General features: G+C 40.0%; 1 protein-coding gene and 1 long non-coding RNA gene across 34 annotated transcripts in view; one reads left to right on the top strand and one right to left on the bottom strand.

The window, feature by feature from the left end:
* Positions 1–19,854, top strand: part of LOC115438765 (receptor-type tyrosine-protein phosphatase delta) — a 617,983-nt gene that overhangs the window by 264,992 nt on the left and 333,137 nt on the right. For all 33 annotated transcript variants that reach the window (XM_030162597.1, XM_030162584.1, XM_030162598.1 and 30 more), the window contains exon 5: positions 14,547–14,619. The gene's annotated coding sequence lies outside the window, so the exon portion shown is untranslated. The remainder of the gene's footprint in view (positions 1–14,546; positions 14,620–19,854) is intronic.
* LOC115438767 (uncharacterized) lies at positions 3,210–19,149 on the bottom strand. Its single transcript, XR_003938153.1, has 3 exons — positions 19,139–19,149; positions 17,199–17,201; positions 3,210–3,285 (listed from the first exon to the last, which is right to left on the bottom strand). It is a non-coding gene; the product is annotated as an uncharacterized LOC115438767 (long non-coding RNA).

Genomic DNA, 19,854 nt, shown 5'->3' with positions numbered 1-19,854 from the left:
CCTCTCCGTCCCTGTGTTACCACTTTCAGGTTACACCCAGCACTTTAATATTCCGTCAACCATCCTTATGGTGTATTGTCTCCCCTTCGCCCCTCGTTTTTTTTTTTTTTTTTCCACTTTCTCCCTCCTTCCTTTCAGTGACGAGACTTTCTTTTTAACATTCTGTCAGTCAAGTGGATGATGATGCGGCTCATTCACTCGCAGGGCTTAGATCAAATGGGACAAAAACGTCCTTGACCTCCTGTCTTATCCGTTGTAAAAACACGTTGCTCACTTTCCGAGCTGAAACCTTTTCTCATGTTGTCATCCTCATTATTAATTTGTGTCATCTCAGCCTTTGTTAAGTGCTTTGTCGTGCCGCCTGTCCTCTCATGCCGTCCCCATTGCCCCTGGTTTTCTGCGTTGAAAGCCTTAATTCTTTATCAGACAGGGCATGTGGACTAAGAACACATTCTTGTTTACAGACACAGCCTTCGGGAGCAGCTCGGTACACACTCTTTCACATCTTTGTGTACAGGTGAGAGGTTATACTCTAGTAGTTCTGCAATGTTTATGAGATATTTAGGGTTTTTTTGTTGTTGTTGTTGTCAATTCCAGTGAGTTTGTAAAACTGTTTTGCAAGCTAACTTGTATTTTTAGTTATTTTTTTTAACACTCTACTAAAAAGTTCTAGTTTTTATTAATTTCATTTTTAGTTTTAGGGCATTTTCACATGAAGAGTTTCTTTGGTTGATGAGTTTCCCTCTTGGTTTGGGTTCTTATGAGTAGAAAAAAGTCCAAGCAAGTCAAAACACATTTGTAAACATTCACTCAACTTATTGGTCAGATGCGTCCAGGGAAAGAGCGAGAAAATACAGAGCGAAAGATGCTCCAGACTTCTGAGCAAGTGCGTATTTCTGTATGAGAGAACTCTTAACACAAATTATTCTGAAAATCTCTCTGGTCACCATTGACCATTTTTAGGGTTAGGTTACATCTGAGCTATGTTTAATAAATGTTGCTGCAGTTTCAAGTGTGTTTTAGTCACATTGTGATGCCTAATTACATGCGTATTGCACTTCCACATCTTTTTTGTTAGCATAACACTGATAGGGTTAGGTTTTCCAGGAAACAGTGGATGTCAAGAGGTTAAACTAAGTTGTTATTTAGCTAAATGTGCCACTGTGTTATGTGTCAAAACCCTGTAACCTGTGTTAATTTATGTGATGCCAGTTTGTCGTCTTACCATCAGTGTGTTGTTCCATTGTTGATTTTTGTAACTCCAAAATCAGTTAATAGATTTTAAAAAGAAAACAAAAAACATCATTGATATAACAGCTAGCAAGCATCATAGTCCTGCTATCTCCAAAACTTGTGCTTTACACATTGTTTTACACAACTTGGTACATATATGTCGCTTAAAACCAAGACCGAAAAGCTATTCTGCAAATTCACTGCACAAACTGAAATGCACATGACCCGACACCAATGAAATACACTAGTGTTGACTGAAAAATTATAGTCCAAAAACGCACTCAAGACAGATGAACAACAACTGGCAAATGAGAACTATGTACAGGGTTCCTACAGGTTTCTACAAATTAAATTTAAGACCTTTTTAAGAATACTTAGGGTGTATTTACACCTACTTCGTTTGGTCTAGGTAAAATGGACCAGACTTTGTTTCCCCGGAAAATCTGGACTTTTTTTTAGATGTGAATACAAACGTGAACTCTGATTTGAATCAAACAAGCGGACCGAGACCACCTCGGTTCGCTTCCAAATGGACTCTGGGCTAGTTCACTTCTGGTGTGAATATTACCAGCCTCGAGCCAAAACAAACCATAGAACCATGTGTCTTTTTCGTGCTTGATGAACCACCGTAGCCGCTGGAAGTAGCCAAGCCACACGGGTAGTCAGAGCTAACAGCAGCAGCCATGAGCCGTGGACAGACGTGGAGCAATGAGGAGATGGAATGTCTTATTGACATTTGGTCAGATGCACATAGTACGAAAGTAGCTTCAAATAAGCTGTTCTTGACAGTTAGCATTATTTTCATAAATTTGTGTCTGTAAAAATAGAACACATATTCCAAAAACAATAACTGCACATAGGACCTGCACGTTTGTTTTCAACACTGGCAGTCTCCAAATTCCTCAGACCTCGACTTTTCTATCCAATGCCAGCGCAGTTTGTCACATGTGTGCTTCTGTTGACAAAGTTTGGTCCACTAGCAAAAAGTGCAATGAGAATGTGATCCGACACAAATGAAAAAAATCAAGTTGGCATTCGGTCCAAATCAAATAAGCGGACCATAGGACTTTCCAGGTGTGAATACTTCCTTAGAACTGAATTTAATGCCCATTTCACAGCTATTTCACAACCATACTGGCAAAAAATTTGTGACTCCTAGAATTTAGGAAAATGCATTTACGCCTTGATTCCCATTGTTTTGAGTTGTACTGATTTCTTCCACAAGGTGCAGCAAACTTCAAACATGTCCCCCCCCCACTCGTGTCAACCAGGTCGAGAATTCTCTTTTCTTCAGTCAGGCCTTATTACATTTCCACTTCCCCGTGTTTACTTTCCACTTGCGAGTTGTTCTTTAAAGTTCCCAAAATCAACTTTCTCGGGTGACATACACAAGATTAATGACTGCACGTGTTGGGTTGAATGTTCTGTGACCATTTCTCATCGGGGGCTGAAAAGTTAGTGATAACCAGTTCCTAATTTCAATATAAATGTTTGGGTTGGAACAGGTGGAACTGAGTAGAATAACGTTACTTTCTTTGCAGCTTGGACATTTAACAGACACATTCAAATGCAATACAGCAAACAAGTTTATGGCAACATAACTTAAGACCTAACATATCAAATTTAAAACATTTTAAAGACTTTTTTAAGGTATTAAATGCAGATTTGTAAATTCAAGACTGTTAAGACTTTTTAAGACCCCACACGAACCTTGTATATAGAGGCAAGTTCTCACCCGTTCTACTGTGCCTCATGGGACATAACTTTAGAAAAAAATATGAACAGCAGCCACTGGTCGTTTCAATTCTGTCCCCATTTTGTGACATTTGTGAATTTAAAAGCTCATTTTATAAGCCAAAAACATTGCAGTTTGTAATAAAGACAGCAGAAACATCTAGTTTTGTGTTAACCAGGTCGGTGGACTCATCTTATATTGCATGTGATACACAACACGAAAATCAATCTTCAAGACCAAGGTGAAAAGGTATTAAAAGAGGTGGAAATTACTACAAGTCTGGTCACGTTGAAGCTGCAGAAACATCTTCCGTGACTCTGAACAGACTGTGGAAACAGAAAGTTATGTCACCTCTCTGACTCTTGAGTAAGTCATCTTTCTATTTATGTATTTTCAGACTCGACAACAGTCAACACTCACCGCAAACAGTGACGTGCTGGACTTGTAAAATTAGCCTTTAAACCAACATCACATGTAAATGATAGCGAGATGCATCATTGAGTGAGGTCCGTGACTTAAAAGACATGTACAAATTCTGTTTTCTTATTGTTCTTTCAGTCCCGCCCTGTCTTCCCATCGCTATTCCTATTTCAATCCACCTTCCCATGCCCCTTTACATATTACATATACTTCTCCCTCGGCTTTTCCCATCTGTGCCTTGCTGTCACACATCAGGAGTGTGTCAGTGAGGACTCAGAATATGTCAGAGCGCCGTCTGGTCACTCTGAGATACTTTTTTTTTTCTTTTTTTTCTCTAACCCTCCATCTGTGAAGGTTTCTGTGGGTCTCCTTCCATCCTTCCTCCTGCCATTGTAAATAACCAACTCTGACTTATGACTTAATCCATTGGGTGTTTCTCTTCTTTTTAGCCTAATGATTCTTGTTGAGAAATGTTCAGCATTCCCAGATCCCTAATATACCAGAGCCTTTAGCTTTCAACTTCCAAATCCCTGAAGCTCCCCGAGTACTCTCTTTGGAGAGTTAACACCAAAAGCCAAAAACCTCAGTCAATTTACCAGGCGGCCAAGTCATCGTTATTTTGCTCATACTGCCATGATCTTACTGTCATTAAAATTCATCCCTTACATAAATATCAAGGACGAAGTATCTCTTGGCGAGGGGAAGGACAGAATAAACCGTATGTGCATACACAAGCATACAGAATTCATGTCAGTCCTCTTATTTATTCTTCCTTATATGTATTAACTTCCTCTGTTCATTTGGAAGACGCCATGATACAAAAAGACTGAATGCTCGATAAGCAGAAGCCGTATGTGAAATATTCAAATAGTGTCCTATTTACAAAGACGGCATAGTTTTTCTCCCATCACCATCACATGTTTGTTATGTGATATAAAAAGAGAGGCAGCAGCAACTCCAGAGACTTCATCCAAAGATATTTTGTGCCCAGTGGATTCTTTTTACAGCGAGTGTAAACATATTAGTGTTCAGCATTAAAATCCGTTCAAAATGTAGGGAGTTGTCACGGTCTGGACAAAGGATATGCCGTGTCTCTGTGTACAAGGAGTGGAAGAGGCTTCTGTTTGTGCATTTCGGGTGAGGGTTAGGTTGTGTTTAGAGTACGGTTGAAGTGTGTGTACTTATGCAAAATGCTGTGAGCTCTCACACCTGCGTGCAAAGGAGTGCGTCTGTGCGTGTTTTCGTCCGAGCTGCCAGATGGCTGCTATCTTCTCCAGTCAGACGAGCAGGGAGGCTGGCGAGGCATGCCGATTGTTTTGAAGTGCTATTCTCTCCCGGAAGTTCGATCCGCCCCGAGGAAATTTGTCATGTCGTTCCACCTTTCTGATTCTCATATGGCAGGGGTGAGGGGAAGGATATTTGTTCTTATTTGCCGTCGACATCTCAATACATACACCTGTGTGTAACAGACCAGTAAAGGTAACCCAGTAATTTGTTTGGCCTTGATGTGAAATCCTGTTATCTCCTTTCTCTCTTTCTGATTTGGGACAGAAGTGGGCCAAGCAGTGGTTGTGGTCCAGTTCTTGACAGGATATACTTCATCATTTATCCACCCACCCTGCAGCTATACTCTGGACTGTTCCGCTTTTTGCCAAATTTCTGTTTCACTCATTCTCAGTGTAAATCTTTGTATGAAACAGTCAATCAGTTATTCTTGCTTTGTTCAAAATGTTCTGGCAGGATGTTCCTTCTGAAACTATACACAGCAGCCAGCGTTGGACAAGATACCGAAAACTAGTAATTACTTAGTACTAGCTGTAACTTCCAAACATTTATGAAATTATTAGAAAAAATATGAATTAGTTTAAAGAAAACACACCGTTGGCTTCATTTTTACATGCCCCCTTCAGTTCTGTTATAATTGCACACATATATTTTAGTTAGTGTTACTGAACTGTGGTGCACATAACCTGCCATCTCTGTTTGACACAGGTATTTTTCTAATTAACTGTCTGAAGGACTCAACTGTTCATCAGCAACAACATCCCTTCCAGTTAGCCTTTCTGCATTAAAATCCAGCTTTGGTGGATTAGATGCGGTGACTCTTCATGGTCACCGTAGTCACTGCCTGAACTGTCCGTTATTACTGATTGACTGACATGTGCCATGGTTAAGATCATGTCATGTCTAATAATAAACAGGGCATTAGTAAAACAAGTTGCAATAAAAATCACATAAAATCAGTATCTATTTCAACGTACTGACTGATCTACTTCATTGAGAATATTTTTGCCACTTTATTTGCCATCATACACTCCTTTACCACGAGGAACTGAAGGAACTAAATCCCAACAAAACAGTACGATTGTGCAGCCAGTTTTGTCGTGTCACTTTAGTGTTTTATGAAGTCATTTCGGAATCAGCAGATCAAGAAAGAGGTTTTATGAGGCAAAATCACTGCCTTAACGTGAGTCCGGTGACTCAGAATAGAGCGATATAACAGTATTGGAGATGCACCGATACCACTTTTTTCCAGACCGAGTACAAATACAAGTACTTACATTTGATTACTGGCCAATACCGAGTACTGATATGAGTACTTAATAATAGCATAACAGTTCTTAGTTACTTTTGAAAATGTGCTTTATTCTCGTTGTCATTAGTCTGACTGTAACAAAGTGCTGCTACTGACATTTAATGCATTGGAATGAGCGTTTCTCAATCAATCCACCAGAGGGCGCCACTCTTAATTAACCATGCTGGACAAATACTATGAAGAAGAGTAAAGCTTTTTGAGAAGAAGAAGAAAAAAGTCAATAATAACAAAGTTTTGTTAATGTGGATACTAATGTTGATATTGATGAGGGTAGTTGTCATAAACATGTCAGTAGTTTTTCACTATCTCACACAGTCGCACTTTGAAAAGATCGGCTACCTCCACGGTTCCCTGTGGTACTACTTCTCCATCTGGGTATGCACATAGCCTTAATAAGATATGATAATCTTTATTTGGCTCCACTAGCTCCTGGAAAATGGACAGAATTGCATACGGAATGTACGCAGAGGATGGACATCCGTATCCATTTGTGTCTTTAACCCTATCAATACATGGATAATCCACCAGTGGGGAGGAATTTGTTGACCAGAGGCCTTCCCAGTGACCCTACAAGATTGTCATTAATGAAGAAGGAGGCAGAACTTTGCCAATTTTGAAAAGGAATTACCAATTTGTTAAACATGTTTGTGTTATATTATGTTTTTGTTTGTTCAAAAATAGTAATATTTGAGCATTGAGACCTGATGTATCAAATATGATACAAAATTGAAATTCATACGTGGAAATTGACATTTGAAAAAAAAAAAAAGGGGTTGTTCAGAAGGACCAATAAAGGCTCCAGATTCAAAGAACTGGAATTTTCTGTCAGTGATTTAATGGTTCAGGCTTTACAGGGTTAACGTAACTTGCAGTTACTTTTGTCACCATCGTTTATTTTGAAAAATCTCCACACTGCTGACATTACTCCTCCACCAGGTACCTGCTTCACTGTGAATACTTCACGCTAGCATAAAGTGGTATCGGTATGGTTGTATCGGAGCACTTATACGAGTACAAGTAGAAATACTCGCGCTCAGTATCGGATCGATACCCAATACTGGTATTGGTGCATCCCCAAACAGTATCAGAGGAAAATGAATAAAGTTTGGCGGAATCTGACGAAAGAATAGATGAACTGAACACCTCTCATTAGAGGTACTAACACTATATTTATTTACTTATTTTTCATGCAAATAGCCCGACGTTAACACATTACTAACGGTACAAGTCTGTCATATAATGGGTGGGAAGGACATGACAAGTTTAGATGTTTTCACCTACAAAATGCCATTTTTTTGTCTTTCTTTTTAAACACATTTGTCAATTCCTATGTGTATTACCAGCACTGATGTATGTCAACGTAATCGAGTCATATGATTCTGTTTACAGCTCAAAAACATTTATGTTTAGTGCTGACGTCCAACATTTACTGAAACTCTACATCTCATACTCACCAAACTAGAGACAGACCAACCTGATGCAAATTAGCACCAGTAGGATGTGTTATAAACAACTGTTATAGGCAGATGCTGTTGTCTAATATGAGACTTCTTAATTGGAGTAACTAACTTCGAGGGAAAATAATACACTTTAGTAATTAAGGCTCACCTAGATTTTTACGGTTAGTTTGATATTCCCCTCCAGATTTACTGATTAATTACTCTGAGCTTGACTTACTAATTTAATTATTTTCTGATCGCAATTATACGATCCTTTAAAACTCCACTTTCGATACTGGAGGCCTAAAATAGGAACGCGTGAGATGAACGCAAAACTGTACATAACCCACCAAATCATGTCTTGGTTATTTCACCAATTTCTTTATATCATTTTTAGTGTGTGTAAGATAAGCTGTGAAAGACTTACTGTCAAGAAACACGTCCTAATAAATGCTCCAGTAATATCCAGTATGAGTCAACCCTCTTCTTTCTCTGACTAAACTGTACGTACCCGAGGCATACAGTACTTTGTAATGAAAGCTCTTGTCACTAAGTTAGTCGTCTGAATTGAATAGCTTTTCTTCCGTTGGTTAATTAAAGTCACTCTCTTTTTCTCTCACACATTATTACCATGACTCCGCTGGGATACATCAAATCCCCTGGACGGCAAAAACGAGTTCAAGAGGGGAAGATGAAAAGAAATGAAAGGCAGACACAGGTGGCAACCAAGAGAGCAGGAAGTAGAAAGAGCATATTGTGTAGAGACACAGCGACTCAAGAGTGATTCAGCCATTGTTACTCATCCCCTCATTTTTGCAAGAGGGCTCATGTCATGAGTATTTTAAGTGCCCTCCATTCTGTTGTTCTCCTTTAATCCTGTTAGATAACTCTCTTCCTCCCTCCTCCTCCTTCCTCGTCTTTCTTTGTATTTCTCTACTTTCCTCCTCCGACTCCTGCTGCCCACTCAGCAAACGGCGAGTCTCATGCTCTCTGCCACAAGAAGAGGCAAGAATGTGCCTAAACAAAGTCGAAAAAGGAAGAGGGGAAAGGCAGAGGAAGTGAGAGAGGGAGAGAAGATGACAAAGATGTGGTGGTAGTGGTAGGTGTTGGAGAAATCTGCTGGCCAGTGCAGGCTCATTTGTTATGAGGAGGGATGAGTGTGGATGAGAGCCAAGGCAGTGGCGAGTGAGTTGTGAAGTGGAGCCTGCACACAGCTTGTAGTTAAGACACACAGAAAAGAAAGAGAGATGGAGTCTGATCTGAAATGCATGTAATACACACGGTATCAATGGAGGATATACAAGCAAAAATAAAGGCATACAGTCGTCTATATTCCCTCAGTTGTCCATAACACTCACTGTTAAGGAGGCGTGCACACGAGCAGCATGCAAAAAGAATGACTCCGCTCTGACTTAAAAGTGCATTTTGTATCCTCAAAAAGAAAAATCTTCCATCTCTCACTGCCTGCTTCTTTTAGCGTCTGATGATAAAAGCTCGAATTGCACTGGAGTCACACTTGTATGCCAAACAATACGTGATGCAATGTTTCAAACCTGCCTTGTAACCGCCACGCAAAAAAAAAAAAAAAAAAAAATCAGCTAACACTCCATCAACCTCAGCAGGGCCAATCTGACTTCACAAGAAATACATTTCCCACAAGCCCCTGTCCCCAGCTCATCATTTGCATGAGGACAATTACAAATGAGGTGGTTGTAAAAGCAGGAACCTGGCTCTGGAGCTCTCTGCCAAGGCGAGGTAGCCACTTAGAGCAGGTGAGGTGGGGCAGCCACGTTTCTGCAGCGCCTTTCTCAGAGAAAATGGGTCACGAGAACGCTGGGAGAATTTGCTAGACCAATAGCACAGACTAGTGGCGAAGGTGCAGAATTGTGTGAAATCAGATATTAAGCCTGTGCTGTGGATTTGAGTCTATTTGAGAAATATTCCATCAAATCCAATAACCCTAATTTAAGCCATCAACCAAAGAGGATAATCCCCTTTGAAATATGGTCAGTGCATTTTCGCTGCTCCATCATTACCTCTTACTTGAACAAGCATAACCTTCTCCACCTGATTTACTTATAGACTCCCTGCTCTTCTCACTGCCATAGAAATTAATTCAATGCAAAGAGGAGTAGGAGGGGCAGGCACTTGTGCCGAGAAGAATTTGCATGACCCAAAAATGCCCTGCCTCTCCTCCAACTCCATAAATCAAAGGATAGAAAGAATCCCTCGACGCCTCCGTTCTTTGTCCTCAAAGGTGATAAATTGATCCCTGGTTGGCTAATAAGCAGAGGCACAGGGCGGCCCAAACTTCCCCAAGATTTATGTGGCGACAAGTGGATTTATAGTGGAGGAAATGTGAGCGATCTGGAGAACAAAATCTATTTACTTTATTTGTCCTCCCTATACTCACGAGATTTGAGACGGGAACTCCTTAGGGAAGCCCGTGGATGTGAAGAAATGGCACATCACTACAATAGAATCAGAGTATCCGTCCTGAACGTGATGGAATTACCTGGTTTTGATTGATGAACATGTGTTTCCAATTACAAAGATTCTCAGTCCATGTGAATACACACACTACCTTTCAGTCTATCTTTGACTTTGTCCTTCCTTTCTTTAAAACTGATCTCCAAACCATCACGGGGAATCAATATGATGGACATATAAGCATTTTTAGATTTGTCAGCGAATGAAGGGGAGGGGGAAAAAAAAACGTGGAAGGCAATCTAACAGCTTGCAGCCTTTGCGGGACATAAGAGAAACCTTTTAAGGCAACTCAACCAGTCATCCTAATGACGTGAGGTGATACGGTGACAGGAAAAGCGGTCTTTTAAGAAGATGATCAATGCTATCATCTTTTCCGAAGCTGACTGGAAAAAGAGACAGAATATCGTGGCGTAGAGTTTCCTGCCCCAAAGGCAGATGAAGCTACCCGTTCCCTTCTCTTCCTCACTCCTACTCTTCATCCAATTCGCCCACTTTAAGCCTTAATGTGTTTTCCTTCTCGTCCTTCCTCGCTGCATCTTCCTGTTTCATACAGAGTTTCATCATCTCGTCTTTTTGCCCTCTTTATTCACCGTTGCTTCGTTTTTAGTACAATATTCTACCCTCTTTGCATTGCCCTCACTCCCCCTCCTTTGCACCGGCAGCATGCTTATCCTGTTGTGTTGATGAGATATTTCGACGATTAACATTATGCATGCTGAGCAGATTATGATAGCCTTTGGGGAGGAGCAGTTTCAGCATGATGGAAAGACTTCAGCGTGATAGAAAACTCTGCTGATTAAAGGGCTTTGATTACAGACAAGAGGAGGGTACCTTACCAAAATCAAGACTGTACTGACCTGTTCTTCACCACCATTGCAGCCTTGTCCATTCTTCACTCTAAGAAAAGAAAGAAAAACAGATGATACAAAGCAGTTTGACTCATATAATATATCTCTTCTGTGCAAAGTATCAAACTTGACTGAGGATTAAAAAATAGGCTGTTTATTGAAGCTTCAGCAATTACACTAAGCACAGGAGTTAACACATACAATAATTCCCCCCCTAAATATTCACACAAGTCTCAAGGAAGATTTACTGGTTCCCAAAGTTATTTTTTGGAATTTCAGTTTGGAGGGGTACATTTCCGGCTGAGACAGCTCACATGGCAAATGTGACATCCCGTCAGCATCATCCTGACTATTGCAAACCTATGCAAATCTGTCGAAAATATCAAACTTCCTCCGCACCCAAAGCATATCTTTTTTTTAGTTGCATGATGCCAATTCTAAATAGACATATGATGTACCACATAACTAATTCCATCTACATCTGACAGTGACGCTACTCTGCGCCACTGAGGCAGCTGTGGGTACAGAGAGAGGGAGAAGGAAGCGAGAAGCAGATCACTTCCCAAATGCTCATTTTTAGCTGCCTTGTTTGGGCACAGCACACCAGAGCTGACGAGCTGAGCACGGAGTTTTTGACACAATGGTGTCAAACTCGGGACTGTGATGTTCAGCTCAGACAAGTGCATAGCATCACACCTGCTGGCAACATGCAGACACAGACACAAACAGGCTGTTATCAAGTATGCGTGGCAATTAGTGTGTTTGGGAGTGCTGTGAATCTTAATAACACATTTGCCTTACACTGTTTCATTAAAGAGGCTTTCAGGGAGATGGCATATGGAAAGTATTGAATGTCACACAATTTGGAAATGCTTGTGATCTTAAGTTTAGTTTGGAGTGACAGTGATCTATCTTTGATGCATATACAGTACACCATCGTGCTAAGTAGTAATCCCTGAAGTAAGAAGGTAAATCCAGTCTGGCAACGTATCTATGCTGCTTTGTATAGGAAAAGTTGCTGACGTTAAAGCTTTGTTCCAGTTTTGGCATCTGTTCTTGTGAACATCAAACAGAAGGTGGCCTTGCTGTTTTCTAAGCCCTCACATGTGTAATTTTCTTTTTTTTTTTTTTTTTACAAAAATATGTATAAAACCTGCAAAGGTACTGTAGAAAAAAAAAAAAACCCTGACAACTTCAAACACCGTATTTAAGTTGTTTTTTTTTTCTTTCAGACTAACCTCTGTGATTTAACTGCCTGCAGCTTATGAGTGTAGCTACGTGTAACTGTTCTAATCAACGGCTCTTATCCAGCCACAGCATGATGTAGTTCTATATACTATGAAAAGCTCAGAAAAACTGACATACTGCCACCTGCACAATTCTTCAGTGTAGCTCCTAATATATAGCCTAGTGGGACATCAGGTTTGCTCAGAGGTTGATGGAGACAAAAAAAGAGCTGAAAGCAGACTGAACTGGAAATCTACAATGGCTTGGGGGCTGATAACTTTAAATGGATGTTGGTTATGCTGCGAGTGTGACTGATTCTGTTTGTGACATGGTTTGGTGGTAGTTCTGTTCTATATTACTTTTAGCACGGGGGGAAAAATGAGGAATTTGACCTTTACTCTTACAAAAACACAGATTTCACTCATCAAATTAGATTTTCTCAGATAAATTGATCACTGTGTTATGTGCTTGAAGCTAGTTTTACAATAGTCTGTCTAAGGATGTGAAGTAATACTTCATACCACAGTCCATTTCCTGTGCTGTTTGTACAAGCCCAATGGCGCCATAATCCTTATGCTTTGTCAGCAGTAAAGTGTGCGCTAAACTACCAGTTATTTATGAATGTGAGTGATCTTCCCAGTGTTCAATCAGAGCACTGGCAAATAAACAAATAAGGATGAGGTTTTTTCCAAACTGCTCCCACTTGACCAGAGTTTTTGTATGGATTTAATATCTTCACCTCCACCTCAACATTCTGGTGGTTTTATGAGTGGAGATGGTGTCTCTGTTGGTTACTGTTCAGGGGAAGGTCATAAACGGGCGATTTATGTCTGAAGTGCAGCCAGGAATGCTGATGCTATTACTGCCAGGGAGCAGAGATACTGTCTGGTTTGACTCACATTTAATGGAAACTGTAAAGTCTACAATTGCATGTCCTAACTCATGCACTTTACAGTATATGCTCACACAGAGAAAGAGTTAACATAACTGGCAGGGAGGAGATATATTCTGTGAAATGGCATAATAAGACAGATAGAAGATAAATTTGCTCCTTGTGACACTTTCAGCATCTTACATCACATTTCAAGTCTAATTTGAGGTCTAAGTGCAGCAAGCCTGCTGACAGCGGTGAAGTTAATCATCATAGTAAGAAATGAGAACACTTCATTAGTTTTCAGTCGTGCACTTCTGGATAACAGCACACCAACATGCAACAGCCTCAAAATGTTCAACAACACTGACAACAATGTTCATTAACCCAACACCAGCTAATATGATTCTACATTGATTGCACCCCCTACTTTTTTCACAGCAGTTATCTGGACTTCTAAGCCACCATTGTTAAGTTATGGGCATTTTAATTGCTATAGACAGGGGTCCATTAGCATAGCTTCTTGGGTGGCCATGGCCATGTTTCTCTAAATCATTAAGCTAATTATACAAGCTAATTAATCAGTATGCTTGGAATGGGCTGCGTGAGCAGACGCTGCTCTTTGTTGGCTTGCATAATGAAAGAAGTCCATTTTTAGATGGGGGAAAATGAAGAAGGGAGGGAGAAAGAAACTTTGATCTCAAAAGTAAACATATGATTTTTGCATATCAAGTGTTTTCACAAAGTAGAGGGAAAAAACATCAAGTGCCATTACAGATTCCAAAAGTCAAGCTACTTTCTCATTGCTTTGAAGATGCTCCAAATTGTATTGGGGACAGTGGATAGGTGAAGTGGTGTATGCAAAGACAATTACTATTGTCATTGTCATTGTAATGCAGCAAAAACAATGGCAGCGATCTGTCAATCACTATGCTGCTTTGACATTTTAGGATCGTCAGACAAGGTTGAGCATGTGCTTGAGTTACATTAGTCCTGGCAATCTGTGCAGCAAACACAGGGCAGGCAGTTAATATTGATGCGAGTGTTTGTCAAAGCCTGCTTGTGTGCGTTTCAAGAGTGAGGAGGACCTTTGTGACGCCTGAACATTATCCTAAGTCCCTCGCTATCCTATTATGTTCCAGTCTTCAGTTTGAAGCCAGAGGTTGACAAAATGAATTAATCTTCTATGCATGTGTGTGTGTGTATGGTTATCATTGGATGTGATCCTTTCATGTGTGTCAGGATGTTCACCAGGTGCATATTCATACGCTCATGCACACAACTAAAGGTATATGACAGCCCATCACTGTCACAAATGATTACTTACAAACAGACATAACCAAACATGGTGCTATCTTGTCTTCTGTATGTGGTGGAGAAACTGTCAGCATTCACGCTGGAGTCTATTTTTAGCAGCCCTCATTATGCACAATGGAAAATCACCTCCTCAAAGCACATGAAGGATGTTTACAAATCTTTTCGGACTGTGCTGATAACACAGAAGCGCAGGGTCGCTGCAGTGCATGTTGGCTCGAGCTCATCCCAATACGTCTCAATTAATGATTATGTACATAAACTTAATATCGATTGAGGAGTTTGGTGGTAAATGAACAATGGATGCAATAAACTTCAGCATGACACTGACCCTCCCTTTTGACCCCTTCTCTCTCCTTCTCGTTTCCTCCAGGGAAATTCTGAGGAGTTCTTTTCTTTCATCACTCTGGTTCGAGGCAGCAATCGCCACAGCTTATTCCAAACGGGTAAGATCCATGATTCATAATCCAGAAAAAAAATGCCTTCTTGAAAATGTGTTATATATATATTTATATATATATAAAAAAAAACACACTCCATCTATAACCACATCCTGTCCATGTTCTAATGTCAGTGCACTCACAAATTAACACTAAGGGGAAAAAACGCTGTTATAGATCAGTGTATAGATGGAATAAATGTCTGCACATGATGTATAGCTCGGTCGCATTGACTCTGACTTTTATTTAACATGAAATAATGCTTGAGCTTAGCGAGCAAGTTAAGTTTGCTTTCTGTTTTTGGACAGGAAATGAGGCTCCATTAAATCCTGTACAGTGCTTTCCCTTTTTCACCCTCGTATTACTGTTTATCCTCAGCACAGCTCCAAAAAATTAGACTGGCATTTTCTCACACTGTTGGTATTTACAGAACAGCATTAGCGATGCTGCACTTCGGTTACCGTACTGAACTGATTCTCAATTATTGGAGGATGTTTGGTATTTCTCTGTGCAGTATAATGACACATATAAAGCATGCTAATGGTGCCCTCTGGAGTACAACAATCTCTACTGCTGCTACTCTGCTGTTTTCAGAGGAAATTTGTTTTCACATTAAGATTGTGAAGATGCACTCCCTCGCAGCTCTCATAACATTTAGACATGGGACTAGCAGGTGATTTTATAGCCTGAGTACAGACGTGAACAGGCTTTCAGACAAAAAAAAAAAAAAAAAGACAAGATGCAAACTCAACTGTGCGTAATAAACTGCATTGCAAAAAAGCCCAAATGTTTATTATAACAATCCTTTTCTGCTTGGGATAATTAGAAGCACAGTTCTTGTCCTTTGGAAAGAGAGTGAAGTTGCCCTCTATCACAACCCTGTTTTTCAGATCAATGAGTAACGCTGTGGTACCCCCAGAGGACTTGCGAGTGCAGCTGTAATTGGGCCGTTTGTGTTGCTGCGAGTTAGTGTTTCCTGGGCAGAGGCCAACATACACCAGAACTTTCCTCTATACTGTATATGTCCATAGGATTACCAATGAACTTATCAAACGCACCTGCAAAGAAAGTTTTTGCTGTGTGCTATTTTCAGATCAGATCGTGGCAGCGCTGCTCTAACCCAGTCTCTGCTTTTGTAGACGTTACTCTTGCTTTTATTTCTTATATTCCTCAGTGTGTTAAATCGATGATTGAAGGTGCTGGGACACTTTTCACTTGTGCATTTCACACATACTGTATGCTGTCCTCTGTCCCCTGTGGAAATTGCAATGAAATTTTGTGAATTTGTTTTCGAGGCTCAGGTAGCAAAGTGACTCGAATAAAAGATGACAGCGACAAATGCAGCATCAGTAGAAAAACACGACAAAAACAGTTAAGTACAGAGACGTGAGTTAGTCTAACTTTATCTCTGAAGTATTGTAAATGACAGCGACAAAATTGTCGCTATTGCATTCTATGTTGGAGGTCATTTAAATGTCTTGTTCAAGAACCATTAAGGCATTAAATTTAAATCGAGTATGCTGTTTCTTCAGTTCGAACGCCTTAAAACACTTGCTAAATGATGTTGTAGGCATTTTGCAGAGAGTGGTGGGTACGTAGGTGCCCTACACCTGTCAGATGGTATGTTATATAAAGAAGAATTCACAGCACGAGTGGGTGACCTGGTTTAGAATAGCAATGAGTCCAGCAGCCAAAAAAGTTTCCAAAGTCTACTTCCTAAAACTGCTTACAGTAAATGAGAAGAATTCTGTAAAAAAAAAAAAAGTCTTGCTACAGCAAAGAGCTTCTATAATGGGGAAAAGAGAATGCGACAAATCCCAGACTGCTTACTGAAGATGGCTCTTTGTATTAAGATGAAGTTAGTCACTGGTGTTTATCAACTCTCAACTCTGAAAAGTGCAATATGTAATGTAGGCAGAGGCGGTGCTACCAACTGTAGGCCTCATGAAAGCTAAACGTTGTGGGCCCTTTCATAACATACAATATCTTGTCCATCTGTCGGCGCGAGGGGGGGTGTGTGGTCCACACATAACGTTACTTGCGCTAGCGTGAAAATGAAACTGAAACTTTACATACTTTCGACATCCGATTCCTGACATGTCTCTATTATACAGCGGATCTTATAGGACATTTTCACAACTTCTAGCCTGTATCCACTGGACCCCCTCCTTTGCTCTATGGGCCCCCCCCAGAATGCTGGGCCCCACGAATTTGTCATGTTTACCCCCCCTTACCGACGTCCCAGAATGTAGGTGAACAAATAGCCTGGACACTGATTTCCAAGTACAGAATTCTGATCAGATTATCAGCTGAAATTCCATGTTCTTTAGTGTTTTTTTTTTTACAGCTGAACTCAGAAATGGACTCTCATAAAGGCAACAAACAGCGAACTCCAACACAACCATCATATGTGCATGTAAGAATGCACATATATAACAAGACATCTTTAAAAAAAATATATATTTAAAAAAAAAAACTCTTTGTATTTTATGTCTCCTTATTAATTCAGAGCAGGTTTACAGTCCTGTGGAGAAGGTTATGGGTCAACATTATATTCAAGGACACCTCAGCAGAACACACATTACAGCCTAATAATGGCATAACATACTAGTGATGCAGTAGTTTTATAATAAAGAGGTAATAACAAGGTGATAAGTTAGTATCAACAATGGGTAAAGGTTAAGGATAAGGTTAAGGTGAACTCATGCCTAGAATTAGCATTCACAGACTACCTCCAGGTCGTCATCAATACAATAGTCAAGGCCACTAACAGGAAAACTAATCTACATGTACAGCTCTGCTCATAAGTCTACATACCCTGACAGAATGTGCATGGGTCGGTCTTGGATGTTCCAACATGACAATGACCCAAAACACAAGAACAACTCCACCTGTCATTGGCTACAGCAGAAAAAAGTTAAAGTGAAAGAGTGGCCATCTCAGTCTCCTGACCTCAATATCACTGAGCCGCTTTGGGGAGGTCTGAAACATGCAGTTCATGCAAGAAAACCCAAAATCTTAAAGGAACTGAAGGTGTTTTTGCCAAGAAGAATGGGCAGCTTTACCTTCTGAGAAAATTAAGAGCCTCATCCACAACTACCACAAAAGACTTGAAGCTTTTATTGATGTTAAAGGGGCTAATACAGAGGATTAAGAACTAGGGTATGGAAACTTCAGATCAGGGTCATTTGGATAGTGTCGGTTTCTGTTGCACTGGCAGATTTTTTTGCTTGAATTACGCAAAAAAAAAAAAGTTGAATTACACAAAAAAAGAGTTGAATTAAGCAAAAAAAAAGTTCATTCATTCATTTTTTGAACCGGCTTTATCCTTACTAGGGTCATGGGGGTCGCTTGGAGCTTATCCCAGCTACATATGTGCAAAGGCGGGGTACACCCTGTACGAGTCGCCAGTTCATCACATGGCTGACATACAGAGTCAAACAATCACTCTCACATTCACACCTATGGACAATTTAGACTAACCGATTAACCTATCGGTGAATGTCGTTGGATGGTGGGAGGAAGCCGGAGTACCCGGAGAGAACCCACGCAAACACGGGGAGAACATGCAAACTCCACCCCCCATCTATTGGTGATGGAATCGAACCCAGGACCTTCTTGCTGTAAGGCACGAGGGCTATCCACTGCACTACCCTGTCGCCTGTGTTGCCAAAAAAAAAAAGGTTGAATGAAGCAAAAAAATCTGCCAATGGAACAAGTGAAAATTATCTTTGTAAGATTTCTTGAAATAAGATTTTCAAGATCTATTGTCTAAAAATAAGTTCTTACATCTCACTTACACAAATTAATCTTAAGGCGATTATGTCTAATTTTAAGTGTGATGAGATATTTTGACTTGAAATGAGAAAAAATACACTTGGTCAGATTTTGATTTTTGCATTATGATAATAAATGGCTTCACTTCGCCACTAGCCACGAGTGAAAGAAAAGTTTTTGTATTATCATTCATATTCTCTGAAAAATTGCCAAAGAATCACAAATTCTTCTATGGTATATAAACTTATGAGCACAACTATACCTGTTTTTGATGCTGTGGGAAACGGGCCAGCACAAGCCAAAAACTGTGTAAGAGACTGAAGTTGATGTCGCAGGGTAATGAAAGGCCAAAACCAAAGGGTGATGATGGGGAAACACATTTGTCTGTCCTTCCATCCATCATCAGGGAAAAAAGCCAAAACTAGTGCGCTGATTTTCATGAAACGTGGTAGAAAGGTAGACCAGGATAACTTGATTAGTGAATTAGGCCTTTAAATTCCCTGAGGGACAAATGCCATGGTTGACACCCTCCATCCTCCTCTGCCTTCTGTGCTAACCGTTGCCATGATCTGGTCTGGTCTGGTCTGTGGACCTTTTCCAGGTGGTTCTCAGTCTGGTGGTTCTCAGTCTTCCACTCTTCCCCTTTACATATGGGCTCCATGCTAAAGCCTAATTTTTGATTGGTTTATTGTGTTTTCTTTGTTTGTGACCTACTTTCTTCTCCTGATTTGGTTTTCTGTAGCTTGACTAGGTTTCCATGCTGAGTTGGGAAAAAGTACACAGTAAGCTAAATGACGAAATCAGTAGTTCCCAACTTTTTTTGGCTTGTGACCCCATTTTAACATCGCAAATTTCTGGAGACCCTCGACAGTAAAAATGGAGAATTTTTTTTTTTTGCTAAAATTTTTTTTTGATCATGTAATAGTTTGCTATACTATGTTGCAAACAAATGTTAATTTTAGACAACATTTAATCTATATATAGTATATTATTATGGACGAAGGCAGAAAAGCCAGGTGTAGATTACTGCACAAAGTGAGAATTTTATTGTCCTTGGTCAGGATATGTAGTCAGTCCAGCTTGGATTTACAAGGCTGTAAATTAATACTGAACAAACAATAACTCAAACTATGAATTCTGAAAGCTGCAGCATCTGAAACTGACCACAATGAACATTTGAAAGATAAACAGTACCACAGTGCTTTAGTTTCAGCTTCAGAGTTTGTCATGTCTGTTATGTTTTGGGATTGTCTCTCAACTCACCATATATTTTTTATTAGTAAGGGGTTTTTTTTGTTTGTTTTTGTTTTTAATTTTTATCAATTACTAGAAATTTCAGGCAACCCCATTTGAATTCCAGGCGACCCCACGTGGGGTCCTGAAACCAAGGTTGAAAAACACTGGATTAAAGGCTGATAAAGTATAACTAAAGCTAAAAATTCTGTGGATAATTAATTAAATGTT

This window comes from Sphaeramia orbicularis, chromosome 18, assembly GCF_902148855.1.
Source record: "Sphaeramia orbicularis chromosome 18, fSphaOr1.1, whole genome shotgun sequence".
In the NCBI taxonomy this organism is placed as follows: domain Eukaryota; kingdom Metazoa; phylum Chordata; class Actinopteri; order Kurtiformes; family Apogonidae; genus Sphaeramia; species Sphaeramia orbicularis.
The sequence above is the reverse complement of the archived record's forward strand: the minus strand, read 5'-3'. Positions and strand labels throughout refer to the sequence as shown.